Source organism: Humulus lupulus, chromosome 5, assembly GCF_963169125.1.
Source record: "Humulus lupulus chromosome 5, drHumLupu1.1, whole genome shotgun sequence".
NCBI lineage: Eukaryota > Viridiplantae > Streptophyta > Magnoliopsida > Rosales > Cannabaceae > Humulus > Humulus lupulus.
Window position 1 is genome coordinate 241,743,362 of NC_084797.1, and position 12,148 is coordinate 241,755,509.

Genomic DNA, 12,148 nt, shown 5'->3' on the forward strand with positions numbered 1-12,148 from the left:
ATAGTGTCGGTAAATCTTCAGTGCAAAGACAACTGCTGCTAATTCCAGGTCGTGTGTCGGATACCTCTGCTCATAATCTTTCAGTTGCCTAGAAGCATAGGCTATCACCTTACCAGACTGCATCAGTACACATCCCAACCCCTGTTTTGACGCATCACAGTAAACCACAAACTGCCCGTCCTCTAAGGGTAAGCTGAGTACAGGTGCTGATATAAGCCGACTCTTAAATTCTTGGAAGCTTTGCTCGCATTTATCTGACTAGGTGAACTTCAGATTCTTTCTTGTCAATTCTGTCATCGGTGCGGCTATTTTCGAAAACCCTTCGACAAACCTCCTATAATTGCCCGCGAAACCCAAAAAATTTATGACTTTTGAGGCATTCTTTGGTCTTGGCCATTCTTTCACTGCAGCAATCTTTGCAGGATCTACTTTCACTTCTCCATCGGTGACAATATGACCTAGAAAACCAACCTCAGATAACCAGAACTCACACTTCTTGTATTTGGCATATAGTTGATGTTGTCTCAATTGTTGCAAGGTCAGACGTAAATGCTCCTCATGTTCTTCTTCTGTCTTGGAGTAGACCAATATATCATCTATGAACACAATGACAAACAGATCCAAGTACTCCTTAAAAACCCTGTTCATGAGGTCCATAAAAGCTGCTGGGGCATTTGTGAATCCAAACGACATCACCAGAAATCCGTAATGCCCGTACCTGGTTCTGAAGGCTGTCTTCGGTATATCATCATTCTTGATCCTCAACTGATGGTATCCTGACCGAAGATCAAATTTTGAAAAACACCTTGGTCCCCTGAAACTGGTCGAACAGATCATCGATTCTCGCCAAAGGATATCTGTTCTTTATTGTGACCTTATTCAGCTCCCGATAATCATCCTCATCCTCATACACATCCGTGTTGCCGAGATTCATATGCACAAGGATTAGCTCCACATTTTTTAGCCATTCTTCCGCCTCGAAGGGGTCAGTTGTCCCTTCAAAGTTTGGAAGGTGTTGCTTACGAAACCGCTCATAGATAGGCTCCATATGTTGAGTTGGGTATGGCGCATAGTCCGCCATTGGCCATTCTCCATATGGACCAACTTGTTGGGGTGCTGTAGCCATTTTTTGGGGCTGTAGTTGCGGCGGAGGCGGAGGCTGAGTTTGAGCCTGCAGTCGTTGTTGCTGCAGTAATTCCGTACCTAGTTCATGGATTTGTATCCACCCTCGCCGAACTTAGTCATTATTTATTTTATTTATTATTTATTATGATTGCAAAAGAAAATCAAACTCATACATGATAACAAAATAACCATGATATTAATTTGGAAAAGAAAGTTTTCACTATTTACAACCATAAAAGAAAACAAATAATAAATTAAAACAAACAATAAAACTAATTATTCTAAAAATCAGGATCTTCTATATCTAATCCTTCATCTAGCATATCATCATTTAACTCCTCATAGTCCTCATTATCATGTGCCTCAAAATGCCATCGAGGAAGGTTCGTAAAAATTCTATGCTTTTGCTCATTTGTAAACTGAAATTCCATTTTTGAAGTGAACTTAATTAAGAGAAAATAATATCGCATTGCTACCGGCAATTCATCTTCATCATCCATCGTTTCCCATATTTCCTCTAAGACTACAATTACAGTATGATAATCTCTAAATAGTCTAATTACTAAAACGTATTGCTCTGTTGTTCTCATCATTATCTACTTAGATTCTTGGAGGTGACCTATTTCTTTGTGAAACAAAAGCAGCCTCCGAGTGATTCTTTCTAGCACTCCTACGGTGTTTCTCGATTCTCTAATTCTTTTTAAAGCCTTAATGGCTCGGATATCCTCATAAGTTAATGCTCCGTTCATTCTTAACTGAAACATAAAGGCTAAAATCGTTAGCTATACATATAAACATAATAACTATAACTTAAACACTTACTTGGCGGTCAGATTCAGAGCTTTGAGTGTGTGTATCGAGGAGAACTTCATGCGAATGAACCGTTTCTCTGATACCAACTGTAAGGACCCAACTATTCTAGAATTTTGGCCATTATTAAACTACTATACGCAGACACTAATCTTAAGAAAACATACGTATGAAATAACCATATCTTTATTTAAAAAACTGTAAGGTAAAGGTTTAAAATACATAAAAATTCATAAGTAGGATATGGGATCCCATTGTTTTGAAAATAAAGCATAACATAACTTAAATCTTAAAATTCGTTACAACTCAGATACAGAAAAATACATAAAAAAAATATGATTGAAAGACTTAAACAACTTCATCCTTGAATCGTTCGCGCAGTCCACCGATTCTATTCTGCCTCAATACACATTCCCAAGCTGCCAAGAACCTTTCCGCCGCCATACTATTTTCTTGCACATATAAAACATAAAGGAATGAGCCTAATGCCCAACATTGAAAATCTACTACAAGCATGAACATAATCATACACATAAACTATGAACATATATCATATACTATATCACATATATCATAATTCTAACCCATGTACATGATAACTATTGGGGTTTGCTAACTAAGCAACTATAAGCCTTAAACTACAATGAGGTTTGCTAGTTAAGCAATTATAAGCCCCAAAAACATAAAATGTTGGGGTTTGCTATATAGCAACTATAAGCCCCAAAACATAAAAGTGATAGGGTTTGCTATATAACAACTATAAGCCCCAAAATATGCATATATCATAACACAGAAAATCATACTATAGCATAATCATAACACTTTTATATAAACATAGCACATATCACATAAGAACTATCCTATTTTCCTTACCAAAATACTGGGATGATGAGAACAAGGTCGGGGTTTTGGAACACTCCTAAAAACCATTAATAGAGAGGTTAGTATTCTAAAAGAAAAAAAATGAAAAGAATGAACTAAACCATTGAGAAGATACTTACCAACAAGAATCTCAAGTTCAAAGAACTTAGATGCCTAACCAAGAATAAAGATGTAACGACCCAAATTCACTAATAAGGCTTAAGGGCCTTGATTAGTGTGCCAGGAGGGCATGATGAGAATTATGTGTGATGATTATGATTAAGATGCAAGATTATGATTTTAAGCATGTTATATGACTATGTGAATTATATTATGTGATAATTATGATGTGTGAATCGTACCACGTGGGTGCTGTGATACTAGTGTGATGCACGTGCCGAGACGGTCCTAGAAAGCTAGATAGTGGTAACTGGTAATTTGGTAACCTGTGTAACTATTAGTAACTATAGAGAGTAACAAGTTTTATGGGGAAAGTGGTAGAATTGCAAAGCTGGTGAAAAGACAAGTGTACCCTTGAGGCTTAGTTAGAAAAGGATAGTTGAGGAAGGTTAAAAAGGTCTTTTGGCAGTAATATAGAGTCTTTGGCTGAGGGAAAAGATATGTACGATTTATTATGCTAAGTAAAGCTGAAGTTAAGTCTTGGAAGGCTAGAAAGGTCAAGAAGGAAAGGGAGAATCAAGAACCTAAGAGGCAAGGTGGGAGAGGAACTGAGCTGAGTTCCTTGAGGCTAAAGAAGGGCTTAAGGAGGTGGAATCAAGCATATATCAAGGTTTATACTGAGGTAAGGGATTGGTCTCTGTTTTGTTAAGTTCTGAATTTGGTTTTTGAAAGAATTGAGAGATAGCCATGGTTTTTCTTGTATGGAGTTCAGCTGGTTTGTTAAGGTGGAATTCAGCTCAAGCTTGGATTGGAGGAAGCTCAGGTCGAATTTCTGTTTGAGGTAAGGGTATTAAGTATGTTTGCAATTTCATAGCTGCTATGGTTTAAAGATTTAGGGGCCTGGTTTGTACTTTTCTCAAGTTTCAGCTTAGGTGTTAGAGTTTGAATTTAGGTATGAATTCTGTGGGTGATTGTGTAGTTAAGCTGGGTTATAGTGTTTATAAGTTGTTGGTTGATCTATGTGAGGTTTCAAATGAGTTTTGGGGCTTGGGTACGAAGTTGGGGTGAGTTGGAGTGAGTTAGGCTGGGGAAAAAACGCGAAGGAAAAACCCAGAATTCTGGGCTGCGAAGGCGTGCCGCGGCACGGGTTTTGTGTGCCGCGGCTTGGAGTCTCTGACTGATGGGTGCCGCGGCACAAGGCTAATTTCAGGGTGTCACATTTGGCAATTTTTGGCCTTTGCCCTGGGGGTTCGGGGGATGTCTCCGGGGTGTTGTTCTACGGTTTTGGGGGTTCCGAGAGTGTGGATTAGGTTCCGGGAAGGTAGTCTTGGATTGGTTAATGACAAAGAATATTATTTTTGTGTTGTGATTAGGACTTTGGAGAGGCTCGGGGTAGAGGACCGTGCTCGCGGCTTCGTGGCATCGGAAACCAGTGAATTGAAAGGTAAGAAAGCTGCACCTGAGTATGTGGTTAGGTTGGGACTAAGTGTTCCCTATGTTGGTATGTATTGTTATGTGAGTGTGATTAACCATGTGGTCACGATGGGACTAAGTGTTCCCAATATTTGTATATCATGTCGTGAGATGGTGTTATTACGCCATGGGACATGCGATTACCGGCCTAAGGGTGTCGGAATCAATATTTGCGCATTGAGGCGCAGCTCGGCTACTGGGAGCTGAGGCAGCTTATTTATCACTGAGCTTGGTTAAGCTGGCCAGAGTCAGTGAGTATTACACTGGGGGCGGCCCTATTGAGCCGAAGACAGTGTGCTAAATAGAGGGTGCGACTAAGGGCGCCAACCCTGAATGTTATTTGATGGGTATGACAATCTATTGGTTATGAACGTGAATATTGTGCTATGAATATAGTTAATTGACTGTCTGAATGACAACTGTTATTGCTGATTGGATAAATGTATGAAATGTTGAATTCTCGGTTGAGCATTGTGAAATATTTGTTAAGTGTTGCTGATCTTACTATGTTATCATGCTTTCTTGCTGGGCCTTGGCTCACGGGTGCTACGTGGTGCAGGTTAAGGCAAGGGCAGGCTGGACCAAACCCGAGGTGGAGAGCTCCAAGGTGGAATGTACATAGCTAGCTGTTCGATCACCACGATCGAGGAGTGGACCAGGACAGGGACTACCTAACTGCTTGTTTTTGCCTTAGTATGGCCAGTCAATGTATTTAAACTTTGCAACTTTTGTAAATGGCTTTTAAACTGTCGTTTTTGGGATCCCATGTAGATAAACAATGCTTAGTGATGAAAATATAACTTTTGAGACCAAAACACTTTTAACCCTAGTTCCTCCACTGTTTCAGTAACACGATTTTACTTAAATAACTTGATTAGCAAGTCTGGCACCTTATAAACACACAGTGTAACGGTATTGGCTATCCAGGGCGTTACAAAAGAATACTGAGTTAGGAATTGAGTAGAGAAGAACTAATGAAACAATACAGAAAGGAATTAAGAATAGGAATACCATTGAAATTGCTATGACCGAACTACACCTCGAAACTGAAATACACTATAAATCTTACTTCCCAAGTGTTTGATAAGCTTATAACCCCAACCCAAGTGTTTAACACTCTAAAGTAATCCTAGCAGCTTGTAGGCTTTGAACTTAGCTTGAAGAACAAAGAAATGGCTAGGTACTAGGTCCTATTTATAGAGTTCAAGAATAAAAAGATCTTCATTTAGCTTGAATAAAATAATGACTTTTTAATTGAAAAACATTTGAATAATCGTTCAGCAAAGGCTGAAGACTCGGTCAAAAAGATTATGAACTTATCAAGAGGTTAAGGATTAAAATGAGCTCGGTTTCAAAATTATTCAAAAATCATGCACTGCAGCCGATATATCGCCTGGACTGATATTCCCGAGGCTCGTCGAAGTTGTCGTGCGAAGTTACGTGTTTTTCGTATCCTCACATGGCGATATATCTCCCCCTAGAGTTGCGATATATCGGCATACGCTGAATTATTATACACGTAATTACACTATTTCAGCCTAATTTGAATTGAGTAAACAACCTTGACTAAGTGCTTTAACAATTTCAAAGCTGCTGGCAGACTCTAGGATTTTCAAATATTACTCTTAATAAACTATTCCTCAAAAATACTTAATTTCTCATTAAACATGCATATGACAAGTGTTATTATCTTATTGGGTCTATCTAAACCTTATAGTATAATAAATATTATCTCCATAATTAGTTATATTAATCAAACCTTATGTTATAATTAATATTCTTAAACTATAGGTTAAACTTATAAAATCTACAAATGTTGCTACGAGTGTCCAACTAAGTCCCGGCTTGAACCAAAATCCACAGTAATAAACATACTACTAGCTATTACTATTACTACTACTACTACTACTATCTAACTAGCTAAGTAAAATTCTTGGACTCTACATTGTTCACATGGGATAACAGGCCAATTCACTGAACAAATTTTCCGTGCACAATTCTACCCAAAAAAAATAAAGAAGTTTTATTGGGTGAAAAACATGGGTTTCGTCTTTATTATTTTTATATGTACTATTTGGAACAAAGAGAAGAAAATAAATGGCAAGTGTTGTAGCGTCCCTGAATTTTACTTAGTTAGCTAGATAGTAGTAGTTGTAGTATTTTAGATTCCGTGGATTTTGGTTCAAACCGGGACTTAGTTGGAAACATAACAATAGTTATAAATTTTATAAGTTTAACCTATAGTTTAAGAATATTAATTATAACATAAGGTTTGATTAATATTGCTGGTTATTAATATGATAATTATTATAACCTAAGCTTTAGATAGAGCGAATAAGAATAGGACATTTGTAATGAGCATGGTTATTCCTAAGGTTTAAATAAAGCCAATAGGATTATGACACTTGTCATATGCATGATTATTAAGGAATTATTATTTTAATGATAAAATAAGGAAAATATAAGACTTAGTCTTCACCAGAATCTGTTAGGAGCATGACATTCGTCACAATTTTATTTATTTGTGGATTAGGTTGTTATTTAGATATTTAAATAGATTTTCCGTAACTTTAGGATACTGTAACTTCTAACCTATTTTTGACCCATTTATGTTATGAGTTTTGAAAAATAGTATTTCTAAAAAGTTGTAGATAATTGAATTATCTTTCTAACGGTATAAAGATGGTCTAAATCGGAGTCTTATAGCTCCAATTACATTGATTTTACTGCAGGTGAGTTTAGAGTTATGAGATTTAGGGAGTTAGAAGTTAAGATTCTATTTGTTTTTATTATTTTTTTTGTTTTTAATTTTAAAAATCAAGCTTTGACTCCTTAAACCACTCTCTGAACAATTTGACCAAGTCCTAAGCCTTTGGCTGACGAATATTCAAATATCTTCAATAAAATTCATTATTTTTTATTCAAGCCAAAAAGAAGATTTTTATTCCTAAAACTCTATAAATAGGACTTAGGACCCATCCTTTCACTTACTCTTCAGCTGTGATCAGACTCTAAGGTGCTAGTGAGACCATAAGAGTGATAAACACTTGGGTTAGGAAAAAGCTTTTTTATTCTTAAGCTTTATAAAACACTTTGGGAAGTAAGGTTAGAGTGTTTTGGTATTGGAGTTAGACTAATCTATAAGGTCAACTGAGGTACTCTTATAAGTTTCATTCTATTTGATTCCTTAGTTTCTTTAGTTTTCATTCAGGTTCTAACTTTTGTTATGGTTTTGTGGTTAAGATTTTAAGTTCTTTGAACTTAAGGTGTTTTTTCGGTAAGTTTCTTCTTGGTGGTTTAGTTCTATTCCTTTTATCTCTGTCCTTTAGAAATACTCACTATATTTATTACTGGTTTTAGGAGTGTTCCAAGTTACGCATTTGTTCTCAATTATCCTGGTGTTGGTAGGGAAAATTAGTTAGTTTAGTATTATGATATAGTTTATATAATGTATGATATAGTTTATGTTTGTATGACCTAACATTTTAGGTACAATATAGGGGTAAGTGTGTCTGGACTTAAGGTGTCCAATGATGTATGACGGACTATGTCCGGTAGGCTCGGTTGCCAAAACTTTATGACGGACCTATGTTCGGTGTATGACGGACTTTTGTTCGGGGCTTAATTGCCACCCCTGTATAAGCACTTACCTTTTTATTATATCTGATTTGTTATTTTTAGTTATGATTATGATATATGACCTATTAGTTATGATTTATGATATATGACTTATGGCTTAGATTATGATTTAGAATTATGACCTAAGGTATAATATGATCTAGATGTTGTGTTTGTATGACTTTGGTGAATATATGTTATGTTTGATTATATGATTAACCCTTGTTTGTATTTTCCTTACTGGGCTTGGAAGCTCACTCCTTATGATGTTATTATTTCAGGAAATTAAGGATAGAAAGGCCGGTGGCGAGTGGGACCTAAGAGCTTCGTGATGTATTCGTTGGGGACCATATAGTCGAGCAAGATCAAGCGGGCCAAATTATTTATTTTTAAAGTTTATTTTAAAGTTTGTTTTATTTAAATGTTGCTCATTTTTATGTTAAAGACAAGTATTTTATTTTTATAAAACCATGGATCCATGTATTTATTTTTAAGTTATATTTTGTAAATAAATGAGCAATATTTATGATTATGACCCAACGTTGTGTTCTCGGTAATCTATGAGAAATTAGGGCATTGCAATTCAACAATACATAAGAGCATGGGTTACTTCACTCATCACCAATTGGTTTTGAGATGGAACCCCATGCTTCTTATCATGCTCTCTTTCCTACTTTCTAGACCACTTTCTACATTCTAACATGGTGTCAAGAGCCAAAGAAACTCTAACTTGTATGTATCCGATCCAAATCCAAAATCGGTCCAAAAAGATAGCCAAAAGAGCCACTTGTGATTCAGGGATAGTGAGTCAAAATGATTCAAAGAGCCACTTGTGATCGAGCCGTCCAAGATTGGTGAGCAAAAATAGCCACCATCTTGAGGGGGATGTTATAGAAAAATGTCTCACATGGAAAGTGTGTGGGTACATTCAATAATACATAAAGGCATGAGTTACTCCACTCATCACCAATTGATTTTGAGATGAAACCCCATGCTTTTTATCATGCTCAATTTCCTACTTTCTAGACCACTTTCCACATTCTAACATGGTATCAAGAGCCAAAGAAAACTCTAACGAGTATGTATCCGATCCAAATCCAAAATCGGTCCAAAAAGAGAGCCAAAAGAGCCACTTGTGATTCGAGGATAGTGAGCCAAAATGATTCAAAGAGCCACTTGTGATCGAGCCGTCCAAGATTGGTGAGCAAAAGTAGCCACCATCTTGAGGGGGAATGTTAGAGAGAAATATCTCACATGGAAAGTGTGTGGGTACATTTAATAATACATAAGAGCATGAGTTACTCTACTCATCTCCAATTGGTTTTGAGATGGAACCTCATGCTTTTTATCATGCTCAATTTCCAACTTTTTAGAACACTTTTCACATTCTAACAAGGGTTCTATTTGAACTCTTTTACAAAACATAAGATCCAAAAAATATTTTGTCAAAACATATGATACAAACAGTTAATGAGAGTACCTCAGTTGACCTTATAGATTAATGATATTTTATAAAGAACATCTAAAGAGCGAGTTTGAAATTCTTGACCGTGTGAGCCTAGTTGGCCATTTATTGAAAGAGGTTCAACAATACAAGAAAATTGTGAGTCATCTCATGCCTCAATGCAGATAAGCTTTTCAAAAAATCATAACATGAATATTTGTTTGTTAAGAAATTGAATGAAGATATAAAGCTACAATTGTGGTCAGATTTGATTGAGAAAAATATTGAATTTTTTATTGGTGTTATTGATGACGAGAATGATAACGATTGAACTAGAGTTGCTCATAGCTCGCACAAATTGGATGGAGAAGCTTCAAATGAGGAAAAAGATATAAATGTTTAGTTGGCTATACTTTTATTTTTGGCTTCTCAAAACTCTTTTTCAAGAAGTTTTTTAAAAGTAAAAATCAAATTATATTGTAAATCAAACCAAGCTTCTAAATGCTTAAGTCTTATAAATCGAAATAAGTTATCTGGTGAATGAGATAATGTTGAATACCATATTTTAGACACTAAAATAGAATATCACATAAATATATATAATCTTATTATTAACAATCACTTAATCGAGTATCAAAATTGATAAGAAGCAAAAATTACAAAGTACAAAGTTCCTATAATTATTATTGAAGTAGAATTAAATAAATGCTCTCTGTTAGACTATGAAAATACTACAGGGGCTTATTAGTAATTTGTAAGTGGTGTAAGAGCCTATAAATATGTAATTGTGTAGCTATTATGGGGATGGAAATGAGATAGTAGAACTTCGGTTCAATTTGGAGTTTGGCACTGACTCGAAGAGTGCATCCCGATACAATTGATGTTGTATCAATTGGTGCTTTCATTGAGAGCCCCGCAAAATGACTGACGAAGAGCTTTATGAATTCGCGAGAGCCACACTGAAATCCATAGAATTGCGCATGGATCAATTCTTCGATGCTCAACTGAAGGCAATAAAAGTGCATCTCAAAGAGGAATTAGATGCTAGAGTTGAGGGATATTGCTCATCAACAGAGACATCGATGGCTCCCTCAAGTCCGGCACTGCCTACTTCGCCGAAGGTTGAATCGGTGAGCAACACGAAGCAATTGGAGATGCCTCTTGATCTCGTCTGCAGCAACATTTCTAATCGATCCGATCCAGGTAGATCGCAATCGATTCCGGTACGATCTACGTCGATGACAGCTTGCAGAGCACTGAAGGCGGAGAAGACGATTGTGGCTTCATCGGACATTGTAGATCCTAGATCTGCAGCCATGAATGAAGCTCGAGGAACACCAACACTGAGGAAGATGATCTTAGCTCCAATGATCGATGTTAGCTCCGACATTGTCTTCGTTGTTCGTGATTCGAACCAGATTTGGCACGGATCTGGTCGAGTTCATTGTTCGGAGTTTCCAAGCAAAAATGTCGGACTCATTCGAAGATTATTAGAGGGAAGGAAAGTGGAGCTTGCCGGGGTAACAAAGTTTGACGGCGATGGACGAAACAGAGTGATTATGGACGGTCGGAGAGAAGCTTGGTCACGCCGAATAGCGGTAGCAAGTCGGAGGAGCAGCGACGACTCATCTTTGATATGGTATCTCATGAGTTTGTAGTAGAAGAAGAAATATATATATATATAAATATATCTACGTATATGTGTTCATGAGTTTGCTGTAGAAGAAGAAATATATATATACATATATCTACGTATATGTGTATATGTTACAGAGAAATCAAGAAGACAGTCAAGACAGTCAATGGAATCTACAAAGGAATTAGCATCATTACTTCAATTTCAGGTGTTGAGTTGCTTCATGGTTCCAGCGGCAGCTAGTCATGTGGAGAAGAAGACCTAAGTGTTACCTAGAAGTCTTATTGAGTTTGGGCTTGGGCTTGCTAAAATGGACCAAAACATAAATAAATGGGGTGTTTTTTTAGTTTTATTTTTCAGTTTTACCACCCTGAGGACAAGGTGATTTTGAAGGGTGGGAAAGTGTTAGACTATGAAAATACTACAGGGGCTTATTAGTAATTTGTAAGTGGTGTAAAAGCCTATAAATATGTAATTGTGTAGCTATTATGGGGATGGAAATGAGATAGTAGAACTTCGGTTCAATTTGGAGTTTGGCACTGACTCGAATAGTGCATCCCGATACAATTGATGTTGTATCACTCTCACCATTAGTTGGACGGAACCTCGCCTGGTCAAATTTGCAATTTCCCCATGCATCGAGTGAGGAGCTAAATATTATAAACGTAATCAAATAATAAAAATTATTTTGTTGCAAAAACAAAAAATATAAGTAATAATAAAAATTATTTATAAAAAAATAATAATTATTACATTAAAGATATATCTATAAAGTGTTACTCTGAGTTGAAATAATAAGACCAGTTATAAATAAAAATAAACTCGATATTGTAATAAGTTATAATATTTTTTGGTCTCCACACAGTCATAATTGTGTTAATATTAAATATATTTATATATGTATATCTTATTTTATATTTACTTAAATTCATGATAAAATTAATTATCAAGACTTATAAAATAATTTTATATATTTATAATATTATATAAATATATACATTGTAGTTATAATTTTAAGTCGTTTTCGTTTATCAATATTTATACATTGAATTTTAAGTAGT